Raw genomic sequence first — 12,068 nt, 5'->3', positions numbered from 1 at the left:
AATCCATGCTTCTGAAAACCTGCCCCCTAAGAAGGAGATTTTGTAAAAGCAAATCAGCTATCAGTTAGATGCCCATATGTTATCACCTTGCAATGATTTATAGCTGCCATTTATGATTGCAGAAAGGTCCATTTTTATGATTAACCTGACAAAAGACATGAAGTCACAATTTAAGAGAATAAGAGCAATCTTTTTCCTTCACAAATAGTCCACTTCTATAGAAATGCAGCCCACTATTCTAATGCCACTTGTTCCAGAAGTCCTCCCCCATGTGTTTAGCATTTTTAAATTTTGAAAGCAGCACTTCCCACTTTTCTAGCTCCCTCCTAACAGAGAATTACTCCCTCACTTCCTAACATATAACTAAGGAAAAACAAAAGATGAGCTCAACTTACCATCAAGCAACATACCTGCTAGCTTCGCATTCCTTTCTCAGATAGAAAATGACACACCTGGATTTAAGTCCTATTCCCTCACCTCCACCTTTGCTATACAGCCTTTCATAGAGGAAGAGCGCACACAGGCACAACTTATTTGCATGGAGCAGACAACTTGAGGAAGTTAAGAAAATCACCTGCATCGTGCCTAGCTCCTTCCTCCATCTACCGACTTACTCCTGGAGAAAAAGGTAACCTCTGTAAATACACAACGTATTTGGCATAGGACACTGCTAGAAATCAAGGCAGAGATAAGCGATGCCTGAAAAGACCTTATTTTCTTTAGCTACAGCCAACTAGCTCTTGCAGGAGACCATTAACCGGAAAAAAAATCCTGTAAGAGACTGAAAGGGACAGACTGGAGAAGAAAAAACACAGAGGGGAGAGAATGACAAGAAAAGAATTAGGGGAAGCGTCCAGCAGATTGGAGGGGCATCACACTAGTAACCTGCAACCTGAGAGAAGATGGATGAGTTTCCTGAGATACAGAATCAAGGCAGGCTGAGATAGTGAAAAGTACTGAATATCCCACTAGAGACAAGAGAAAAAGGTAGATGAAACTTTGGGGAAAGCAAAGGGACACTGTTGTAAAGCAAAGAATAAAACAGAGAAGGAGAGCTTACAAAAAGAAGATTAAAATCAATGTGAGACCATATGAAATTAATTGAAATTCATCTAGAAAGCAAAACAGTTATGATTTCCCCTAAGGGATTAATATCTCTGTTTCTCTTGATACAAGTTCACATGCAAAGACTATTTATTATTGTTGCCTAAAAATTCCAGCAAAGTAAAGTACAAGTATTTTCAAGTCTAAAGCATCCATGGGAAATTTCTCTTCCTGACAGCTAAAATCAACCAAATTGGTACATTTCAAATATCATAACATGACGAAAAAGAACAGCATGAAGTGGCTCAGGTATTTTTTTCCATCACTCTTATCCTACCATCAAAGCCATGCAAAATGACTGAAAAACATTCTCTGAAAAACAACAGAGTCAAGAATTTTTTGGGGCCCCACAGGGATTCCCAGCAACTCAGAGCTGTTTGTGGAATGCAGCCGCCCTGGGAGGCTTCATCTCTTCGCCGAGCAGGAGCAAAAGGATCCCATCAGATACTAGTCGTCCATAGATAACGTCACCTGCAATAAGATCAATCAGAAAACTATCTCCCAAGAGAAGTACCGTGCCATTAACTTGAGCGAATCTGCCTGTTATCGTATGTTAAAGAGTGGAAAATTTCCACAGAACTTAAAAACCTAGGACTTAAAGTCCACTTAGATCCCTGTAAACTGATTAAGCCCTTGATTAATGAAGAGAGGAATGATTTTGAAGGCTTCTAAGGTACGAATCACGCCCCTGCAGCTGAGAAAGAGAGCAGCCCACAGTTACAGCAAACACTAAGAGTCCAACTGGAACATACTGCTTTCAAAGAGGCAATTAATAGACGTTGACTGCAAGGTCAGCCACCCGCCTGGTTCCTCCCATCGTACAGGCTCCCCTCCCAAACCTTTCCCAACCATGTGGGCAGCCCAGAAGTCAGCGATGGTCCACGTAAGTGCAACATCTCTATGAAGAGGACCATTGGTAAGGTCAGGGCCATGGAGATTTCCAGACACAGGCTCTTATTTCACATGACTTAGTCTTTTAATTTTATGTCTGTGCAAGGAGTGTTATTTTAGGCCCAAGCGAGCGTCTCCTTAAGTTAATGGATATGCACATACCATGATCAAAAAGCATGCCTCCTGTTACTATCAGATCACATTTTCTCTCATGCAAAGCATGAACTCAGACCAAGTTAAAATCAATTTTAATGGTGAAAACTAAATGGAGTGGGCAGAAGAGATCAGAAACATGAAGAGCAAGGATGAGGAAGGAAGACGAAACTCACACCTCTAGGTGGATCCCCCCCAGCCCTGCTGAATGCCGAGGGGTGCGGATCAAGCTCCCCTTGATCATGTTTTGCAGAGACAGGTGAGGCACTTGTTCCTTTCCTGAGCAGCCCAGGACGGACCCAGCTGCTTAAAGGGTGCCTTCCTTTATCCTCTTCCATGGATACTCGGGCAAGATAAAACTGATGGCAGTCAAGCACTCACAAAATAAAATGAAAGAAGGGTCTTCCAGAGAAGAAATGGGGAAGGAGGAAAACTTAGTTGACATTATAACCCACAAACAGAGGAATACAGGTAAATTAATATCTTCATTCCTCCTCAGCACAGGGAAAGATGTGTCTACTAAGACTCCCACTCAGTTATCAAATTTTTCCTCTTCTGAACTATAACAGATGCATTCTGTGCCTCGCTGAGCTCTCCTAATAAACACACACCTCTCTCACTAGAATATGGATAAATTATCTCAGTAATGTTTCTGGCTTGGTGTAATATGCTAATCTATAATGATAACAGAAACGTACACATCACTGTCATCGTCAAAGCGCTGCGCAAATACTAATTAACTCATCAATGAACACTGCGCCGGGGAGCGCTAACGTGGGACTAATATGTTCATGGATACGTAGGCGGCTAATGCTTATGGTCAGCATTTAATTTATGTAGCCGATTTCACTCGCCAAGAAAGGTTGCTCCCTTAAGGCAGGTCATCCGTCTGCCGGCAAGGGAAGGGCGAGAACCAGGAAGCAGCGGCTGACTTGGTGCCAGACCCCACCTGACAGTGGAAAAAGCCGCTGCCGAAAAGCCTGGAATGGTCCCAAAACCTCCCCGCCTCCTGAGCCAAGCGAAGAGAGAGAGAAAACTTTACAACTTAGGCGGGATAATGCCGGAGCTGGCTGACATTTCAAGGAATAGCATACTAAATTGGAAAAGTAAACCTTGGGACACAAAGCAGGTCTGAGGCAACGCTGTGATGGTGGTGCTTAAAATTTATTTTGCACTAGAGTATCTTGCAAGCACCCAGAGGAAGAGTGGAGACCAGCCGGGGCGCGCCAAGCATTCCCCTCCCAAGCCGTCCACCTTCCCGCGCATGCAGGCTGTCAGAGCCGAGGAAATCCATTTCTCATGGCACCACCTCAGCCAACATGCCAGAGTTGTTAGCATTTTGCGAACTTGATAATCTGGTTAATAGATCCTGAAAGATAACAGATACAGGCATCGCAGCACTGTATCTCTATGGGTAAACAGCTCCTGTTGTTACCTCCCTGTGAGCACATCTACAGCCCAAGGTGGGTGATCCACAAGTGACCAAAGTCTTAAACTATGATGAGACCACATTAATCAGCCTCTAGATTGACAACGTGCATAGCAGATCAAGATTTTCTTCATAATCCCATTAACTGACAGCTTTTCAGTTTAGCTTTCTCCAACCTGCCACAGCCATCTTCTATTTCCAACCACAACTTGCCTACCCGTTTCTGAGGTCCGGTCTGAACAGACAGGCCACTCCGCTGCCAAGCAGCTCTTTTGTAACAGCAAGGAAACTGCATGGGATTATTACCTAGCTGTAAAATCTTAGTCTGTGAAAGCTCCTGCAGACTTAACTACCAGAAAAAAAATCTCCAGCTCCTGTTCTAAATTCATCTCCTATATAACATACCCATTAGCAGAGTTTAACCGTCAACAAATGGTACGGTTTAATTTGGTCTAAAGGTAAGCCAAAGAAGTTAGGCGGGATGGCCATCACCATGAAGGATACGCTGTTACTCTTTGGAAAAAAACAACGACAACTACACAGACCCAGGCACCTTGGTACAATGTCCCCCAAATTGCTTTCATTTCCAGGTGGAGGTGCTCTGTATTGTATGTGCTGGGACGAGAGGGCAAGCCTTTGATCGTTGTACCTCCCAGCTTTCCTCCCTCCAGCCTAGGAGGACAACTGCTTGCTAAAGGAAGCTACACTCTCAACAACGCACCTTTCCTGCTTCAGAAAGGGGGCAGCCTTGAATTAGCTTTGATCCACACCTCTGAGAAGAGGAATCTCATTGGAAGTAGCAAAGCTTTTTCGGCAGCCTCCCTTGCTTCTGCAGAAAAGCAACGTCCAGGCAGTACAGAAGCCCTCAAAAGCTGAGAGTCACTACACTCTGTTACAGCCCAGCTTGATTTTCACCTCTGAAGAAGTTACCACCCAAATCAATCACATGAGTTCACAACAGTGTGATAAAGTAACAGTGATTGTTTTTGAAAAAATTAATATTTTGACAATACACCAGAATTTGGCTTTGCTAATGCAGATGCTCCACGGCAAACACATCTAGGAATGGATGAAAAAATGGCTGCTATTTTTCCATAACTTGTGTTAGGAGGTTTGCACTTTCAAATTCAGGTGGCAGAAGCTGAGTTTGTTCATCAGTGAGCTTTAAAAGTACAGTTGTTGATGTTGTTCTCCTTATTTTGGTCTATCTGGTTTTGCTAATAGAATTCTCAGCTAGTGAGCGTAAACACCAGCTTCTCCTAACAGAGATGTTATATATTCATAAATAGATGGACAGACACATAACTACCTAGGCAGCACACACAGCAGCGAGAGCTATGGAAATTCTTTCACCCTGAGACTTCACGCGCGCACAGTCCCTCTGGAGGCATCTCGCCACCGCAGCACAGGCAAGGTGGCAGCGAGAAACCCACTGCTCAGCCGCGACGCATGGGAAACGGCAGAAAGGCAAAACAGCACGAAAGACTCGTCAGACCTGTGAATGTAAATAAGCACTGCTGTAAAGAAGTAACAGCCCCCGCACAAGTGCTGTTGTTACATTAAATGCTAACTACACCTCCTTGTAAAACTGCACGTAACTATCAATATTTCTGGCAAGGTAGATCATATAAATACTTAGAAACAAAGGCCAGGCCTCACTGAAAACTCTCCAAATGTCTTTGGGTTAAGAAATATTGCAGCCCTTTGTACCGCAAGGTTGGACTCGCATTTAACACATATAACAAAGAGAGCTTCTTCCTGTAAAGAGCTGAGTGCTTTTCTTAGAAAGCTACCAGAACTTCTTTCCATCTTTTTTTGGCGGTCTCACATCACCAAAAGTTATCATATGCAGACATTAGGCAACAGAGATAACACTCCATAACTCTCCACATACTGGACCGGGTCCTGGATAACAAGACATACTGCAACTGGTCCAAATAGGGCTGGAGCTGTCAAAAGTTTCACTCTCAGGCTAAGAACACAGCTGATTCAACAAATTCAAAACCAGCTCCTTTTAGCAGAGCATCAATTATTCGATAGCAAAAGTCAACATATCTCAGTCACCCCTTATCGACAGCTAACTCTTTAACTACACTCTTACGTAAGGCTACAGCTTACTCATTGACTCGCCAGGTTTCACACACTACGTAAGAGCTTTCTCCAGAGGCTCCAGTGATACAGCGGCGTGCTCCGGCATCCCACGCTGCATTCCCACGTACCAGGCACTCCCCGGGCGTCTCTGTCTGGAGCCCCCGTGCAGGAGGGTAGCCACACCGTGACCCCCGACGCTGCCAAGGGGGTGTTTCTTCAGGGGATGTGATCAAGGGATGCTCAAGGGAGTCCTCGGGGAAGGCACATCCTCCTCGCCACAGCCTCACGGCGCGACCTCTCCGCTAGCCACAAGATAAGGAGCCCACTGCAGGAAGCCTCGCTCCTTAGGTAAGGGAGCTGGTTAGGAAAGGGCTGTACTCACCAGCGTCCGCCTGGGAGAAGCCGTCGTCCGTGGCGGTCTGCAGAGCACCCCCTCCGCGTCTCTCTGAGCCTTCCCAGCCTGTCAGCATTTGCACTGACACCTTGAGCATTGCCTCCCTGACCGCTTGCTCAGCTCCCTCCCTCTCCTGCCTGCTGAGGGTTTAGCATCTCGCTTTGATGTTAGGCTCAGCCTTGGACAGGGTAGCCTGCACGGAGCCAGCCAGGAGACGTCTCTCCCAGTTGATGCTGTTACGTTCACTGCTATGGAGCTGGGTCCTACAGCCTGCGCATACTCTCACTGCTTTTGCTTTTTTTGGGTGTTCTTCTGGTTTGTTTTAAATATAACAATGTTTTTACCCTTCAATTTCAATCTGTGCATTTAGGGATGCATTAACACTAAACTACAGCACGGAAACCCAGGCACGCCTACGGTTTTATACAATTCTCCAGGGCAATCACATGAACTTGTTAACTGAGTAAAATCAGTACAAACTAAATCAGATTTTTCTTCTACTTTATAAAACGCAGTGGTGCCTCAGGTGACCTCGTGCACCTACCTTACAGACAGACAAGTGCGAACACACGTTTCAAAACATCGGAGAAAAAAAGCTATCCCATCATAATTATGAGCTGAGACCCAGCCAGCACAGCTTCCCTTTCAAAGGCAGAATTTTGCCCACTAAATTTAATGTTTATGGACAATTTTGTACATGCAGCCTCCTATCATTAGAGCTGAGCACCTGCTTTCATTGAAGAACCACAGTGAACCATTTGCTGGAAAACATGGTCCATAACCTATTCTGTTCCATTTCCCAAATGACAGTTTTCTGCTTTCAATAATGCTGAAGACAGGAGTGCTGCTTTTTCACAATAAAATATTATCAACAATCGCATAAACTGAGCTTCAGTTCAACTCCTTTGGTCTATAATTCCATCAGTATGAAGGCAGAAAAATCTTTGCTTTACTGCTACTTTGAAAATACTTCATAGTAGCTATTTCTAGCTATTTAGCAGGAATTCACTTTCAAGACAACTGCGAATAACTTCTTGTCTGATGGGTGGGGGGTGGGGGGGTGGGAGAGAGAGAGAGAAAACAGTGCTTTTCCTTTATGTTTCCTAAGACAAAACACATGTGTAATATCTGTGCCCAAAAGGTTTTTAACTAGCACTAGCTTAGGTCACTAAATTAACCTGGATAAGACCTATCTGAATATCCTTGTATATTTTTATCTCAACCTTCCATTTTTACTGATGCCAGTGATGATGAATTAGTCTGACAACCTGCAAGTAACTTCCTTTTGCTTTCAAATTATACCAGCATTTCTTTAGGTGAGAAACTTGAGTTTATCTGAAGAAAAGTCTAAAGTGGTTGGCTAAATGAGACACTGTAATACTCACCCAGTAAATCTCAAAGTTTAGTTCTTCAGACCATTTACAAATGTGTGCTGCATGCCTACACCAGCCAAGCGCCCATGAATCAGAAGCCCAAGAACTGTATCAAAAAGCAACAGCATATCCAGTTTCAGGGGGGGAAAAAAAAAAAAAAAAATCAAATAAATACCTGCATGCTCTCCCATGTCAGAGCATAATCCACAGTATGAAGCGGGACAGTTATCTGAAACAGTTAAATACAGCTGAGGGGAGATACCAAACCTTCAAAGGTATGGGAAGTTTGCATACTGTATACGTAATCACTCACTGACCATCACATTATCTCATATTTCAAAACAATATAAGCATAAAAATGTTGGTATCTTCTGTTACATGTAGTTCTTCATGTCACAGGTACCCTTATCTGTTCCCTAGGAAATCAAGTATCTTCCTTTCACCTACACACTAACAATTCAGTGGTGCAGAATGATTTCCATTTTGTGTGACTTAAAGAGCAGCAACAATGCACATCGATCCAGTACAAGAAGTTCTGCTGCTGTCCCTCTACTAACGCAGTGCTAGTTGGCAGTCATGGGATGCTGGCTGAGGGCAGCCAGATGCAGTGGAAGAGATGAGAGCCAGCCTGGAAGAAGTCCAGACAGAACCGAAGAAAAGTAAGTCTGGGAAGCTGAATCAATGAATTTGACATGAAAACAAGAAGGGACATGGGCTGCAGTTGGAATAACACAGATAATCAAGACTGCAACACGCTTCTTAAGATAAGAGAGATAAAAGCAGGTTTGTATCACTAAGGGAAAGATGGCGAGATGTAAAGGAGAATATTGCAGCAGGATGACCCTGAGGAAGCCTGAAGGAGCGAGCCTAAAAGAGATTTGGAGATGGGGTTGGGTCACAGGGCAAGTGAATGAGTTAGACAAAGAAAAACGATGAGCTGTCTCAACATCTAGGGAAGGATGCAGGAGGGGAGCATTGTAGGAGGAAGAGAAGATTGGACAGCATGCTATGGGGAGAAAGACGTTCATGTCACACATTTCAAACGCTGCAAATTTCGCTGCAAATTGGGGTAAAAAATGGTCACTAGCACACAAGTATCTAAAGAGAGCTTTCTGCCAGTCCTCCCTTCACTTCAAATATTTCGGTTATCTCTCTCATCTCACATAAATCCACAAAATGGCTTACTGAATGGCAAGAAGGTAGTAACTAGTCCTCTACTAAGTTTAAAAATGCATAAAATTGGTAGCAAATGTTTATTACTTTCTCAACCGTGCAAAAAAATGTGCATGCTTCATGCACTGCTTCTCAGCAACTCAAGAGCAGTGAACTTATTCCAGTTAAATACCTCAGTGCCATTCACTTGAAAACCTCCTCTTAGTTCAGTCATAATTTTCAGTAAGTGCACAGTATAAAATTGTCATGAATTGTATCAAAGGTAACTTCTTTATTTTTTAAACTGCAAAATGAAACACGGGATTCAAACCTACAAACCTGTGAGCTCTGGTTATGAGTTGTTAATGCTCGCAATATTAGCAAGGACATCTGTAACATAAATCTTACTTCCAAAGAGCTAGGTAAACATGCTTGGTTCATGCAAACAGGGCTTTAACACTGGTGTAAAACTTGCATAACCTTGTATTTAAGATTCCACAATTGTTCACATTTATGTTTCATTTTATAAAGATGTTTAATGGTTTAATACTTACTCTTTAATTCAAATCACTAACCTTAACTCTACTTTTAATTAATTAATTCTGATCTTACATAGAGAACCCAAGGGGGAGGCAAAGTGCTATATAAGTGACCCATTCCAGCCTAAGACTTCCAGCAAGATTTCAAAAACCAGAGTATTAGCCAAACTGTCTTCCCCTGAAATTCAGCTGTAAAATGCCCCCAAATTTCACTAGTAAAACCAAAATCATCATTAAATTTAAATATGTAACCTTAAATTGGCAAATGAAAGCTCATGTGAAGATACCTTTTCGTATCTTAAAGTCAGTGTCTGTATACTCTGGGACGTGATGTGTTGTTTCTGCTCTGGTATCATTCCTCCCAGGTGTTAGCAGCCAGCTGGGTCCTAAAAAAATTACGAGCGTTAAATTCTCTCCCTAGAGAGTAGTTGCTGGAGCACATCTATGCCAGGGCTGGTTCTGCAACACTGCTGCAGGTTGGGCCAGCAGAATTCCCCTCCTGCCACGAGTCTTCATCATCTTTCATTTGCATCATCATTCCTACATTAAAAAAATAATTCCATGGTAACGAAAGGGAGTTTAAATAACTTTGCAAAAAATAATGATGGTGAGGGGAAGGGAGAGGATGAGAAGAAAGGAAGCTATGAGATAAAGGAGGCTTAGCCCAGTGACATCCACATCTAACAAAATTTCTTCAGGCAGAACAAGGAATGCTTTATTCCCTTGCAAAGTATACTTTTCAGAGATGCTTGAATCCTTGCTTTCCGGTGTGTAAATAGTTTCTTCTCTGGTGTCTCCATAAAGATCACGCAGTCTGGCAAATGCGGCTGAGCTGGGCAAACGAAGAGCCATTTCTCAGCTGAACTCATAAATTACTTATTGTTTTAATATACTGGAAAATTGGCAGGAAGCGGGGGAAGGTACATTAGTTACACAAGACTTTATACCATCACTTATCCTCGCCTTCCATTAAAAAAACGTTAGTTGCTGTAGCAACTGTCAAACCACACTCCGGTTCCTCTTCCTCCAAGATACAGAACTTCTCCAAAACACTCGCATACAACGCAGTCCTCCCCCAGCCAAAGGACACAGTTTCTGGCTTTTTCGCATTGTTTAAAAAGATAGAGGCTCTCCAGGGAGCTGACAAATCCTTTGCAGGGATTTTGCTCCAAGGTACGCTTCTGTAGAGACAATTATCTGAAATCCTTAAAATTCTTTTTTTTTTTCCCCTTGCCTCTACCTCTTTTTTTTTTCCTCTTCCTTTTTCCCTTCTTTCTCTGCATTATAGAGAACGCTACCCCATGCAGCTTATTTCATCAGTACATCTTCCCGCATTAAGCAAAATGCCTACACATCTGTCCAATGTCACTCCCTCTCTCATTCCTTCCCTCATGGGAAAGGCACATGCAATGGGGACATCATCTCATAACACACATGTTGCAACATCTCTAGGTCAGGAAAGGCAAAGTCAAGACACGTCTCCCACTCAGCACCTAGAGAGACAACCCCTCTCCACAACCATGGCTTCTCATTCCTTCCTACGGGATCCCTGCTCTGTCACTACGGAGAACAAGCCTTCTCTCAACTGGCTGAAATTCTCCTCCACTGGACACATTTGAACAGAACAAACCAAAAAAAAAAAAAAAAAAAAAAAAGAGGCTAGAAACCACTGGCACAGAGAGAGTCCTTGAGAAAGCTCTGTCAGAAACAGGACAAATCACACACTACTGAAGAAAATCTCATGAGAAAGTGAAAATATATTACTTTGTGCAGCGTGCCCATATTAATGATAAGCAAAGATCCCTGGGAAGCTCTTACATGTTCAAGGACACCACCCAGGGCAGGACGTTTGCGCAGTAAAAGAGGTCCTTCCTACCTTCTTACCTCCCTCAATCCCCAGCAGCTCCATTCTATTTCCAACGAGAATTTGATGCTTAAAATATTTTCATGCCTAAATGTTTTTGGTTTTAGAAACTATTAACGCAAACAAATCTGTTCTCATACCTAATGGGATGATTATTTTTAACTGCTGTCTAGAAAAGAGAGCATCGTAGTATTGCACAGATTGTATTCAGGAATACATACAAATTCTACTCTTCCAAAACAATTTCAGACTTGGATATACTTACCTTTTCCCATCACAGTAGTTTTATCATAAGTTTCCTGTGAAGTGTCTTGTAAACTGGGGGATTGATGGTTCCACATAAAATTCTTTTTGGTTCCTCTAGAAGAACCCGAGCTACCCAGCCACTTCACCTTGCAGTTCGTTTCTTCAGTGCCATAAGCATCACCTTTGTTCCTTTCTACCAACCCACTTGTTTCTCTGACAGGGCAAAAATGAACTGAAAACATACAATGTACTTGTTCTGCCTACACCAGCAGAAAGCACTTGGGCAACTACGGGAGAAGGGGTTAGCGTGTGAGTCCTTACAAAATTAATTGCAAAGTAATATGCACAAGCATACCCTGAAACAGCTTTCTATGAGAGTTTACAGTGGAAACAGCTGCATAGTGGCTCAGCTACACAGCATAAACAAGGTCACTTGACTCCTGGGAGCAGTGACACACAACCACCAGTTTGAACCGCAAGCATTGAACCGATCTGTTCCCCAAGTGAACAGCAATCACTCCCTGCGCTTAGGTGAGGACTGCTGAGGGATGTCCTTACTTGGTCCCAGCTCTGCCCACGAGGAGCAATAGCTGAAAGCAGGCATTGGTGGCCGATCTCCCTATCAGAAATCTCAAACCGGCTGACATTTTTTTTGCTGCACTTAAAAGATTGTTGGACTGTTCCCACACCCTTGTTTTTGTTCTGGTTTCTCTTTTTTTGCATCTTAGATACTCTAAGCAGCTTTGTTTTCCTGTGCTCACTCTTCCTTCCACACATCTACTGATACTGCCTTTCTTTTACCACACCTCTTATTTCTATGGTATCCCACAAT

General features: G+C 43.1%; 1 protein-coding gene across 6 annotated transcripts in view; it reads right to left on the bottom strand.

The window, feature by feature from the left end:
- The window catches only part of ARHGAP6 (Rho GTPase activating protein 6), a 334,845-nt gene that overhangs the window by 98,193 nt on the left and 224,584 nt on the right, over window positions 1-12,068 (bottom strand). Inside the window, exons 1-2 of one of the 6 annotated variants that reach the window (XM_087758603.1) lie at window positions 9,414-9,532; window positions 7,448-7,541 (exon numbers count right to left, since the gene is read on the bottom strand). The exons of 4 other annotated variants lie outside the window; for them this stretch is intronic. The gene's annotated coding sequence lies outside the window, so the exon portion shown is untranslated. Of the gene's footprint in view, window positions 1-5,796; window positions 5,816-7,447; window positions 7,542-9,413; window positions 9,533-12,068 lie in introns of those variants that run through there. One more of the 6 variants, XM_087758605.1, reaches the window with a different exon arrangement.

Source organism: Nipponia nippon, unplaced genomic scaffold (assembly GCF_047370975.1).
Source record: "Nipponia nippon isolate SJK-2023a ecotype South Korea unplaced genomic scaffold, ASM4737097v1 scaffold_2, whole genome shotgun sequence".
NCBI classification, from domain to species: domain Eukaryota; kingdom Metazoa; phylum Chordata; class Aves; order Pelecaniformes; family Threskiornithidae; genus Nipponia; species Nipponia nippon.
This window is presented reverse-complemented; position numbering and strand designations above follow the sequence as displayed.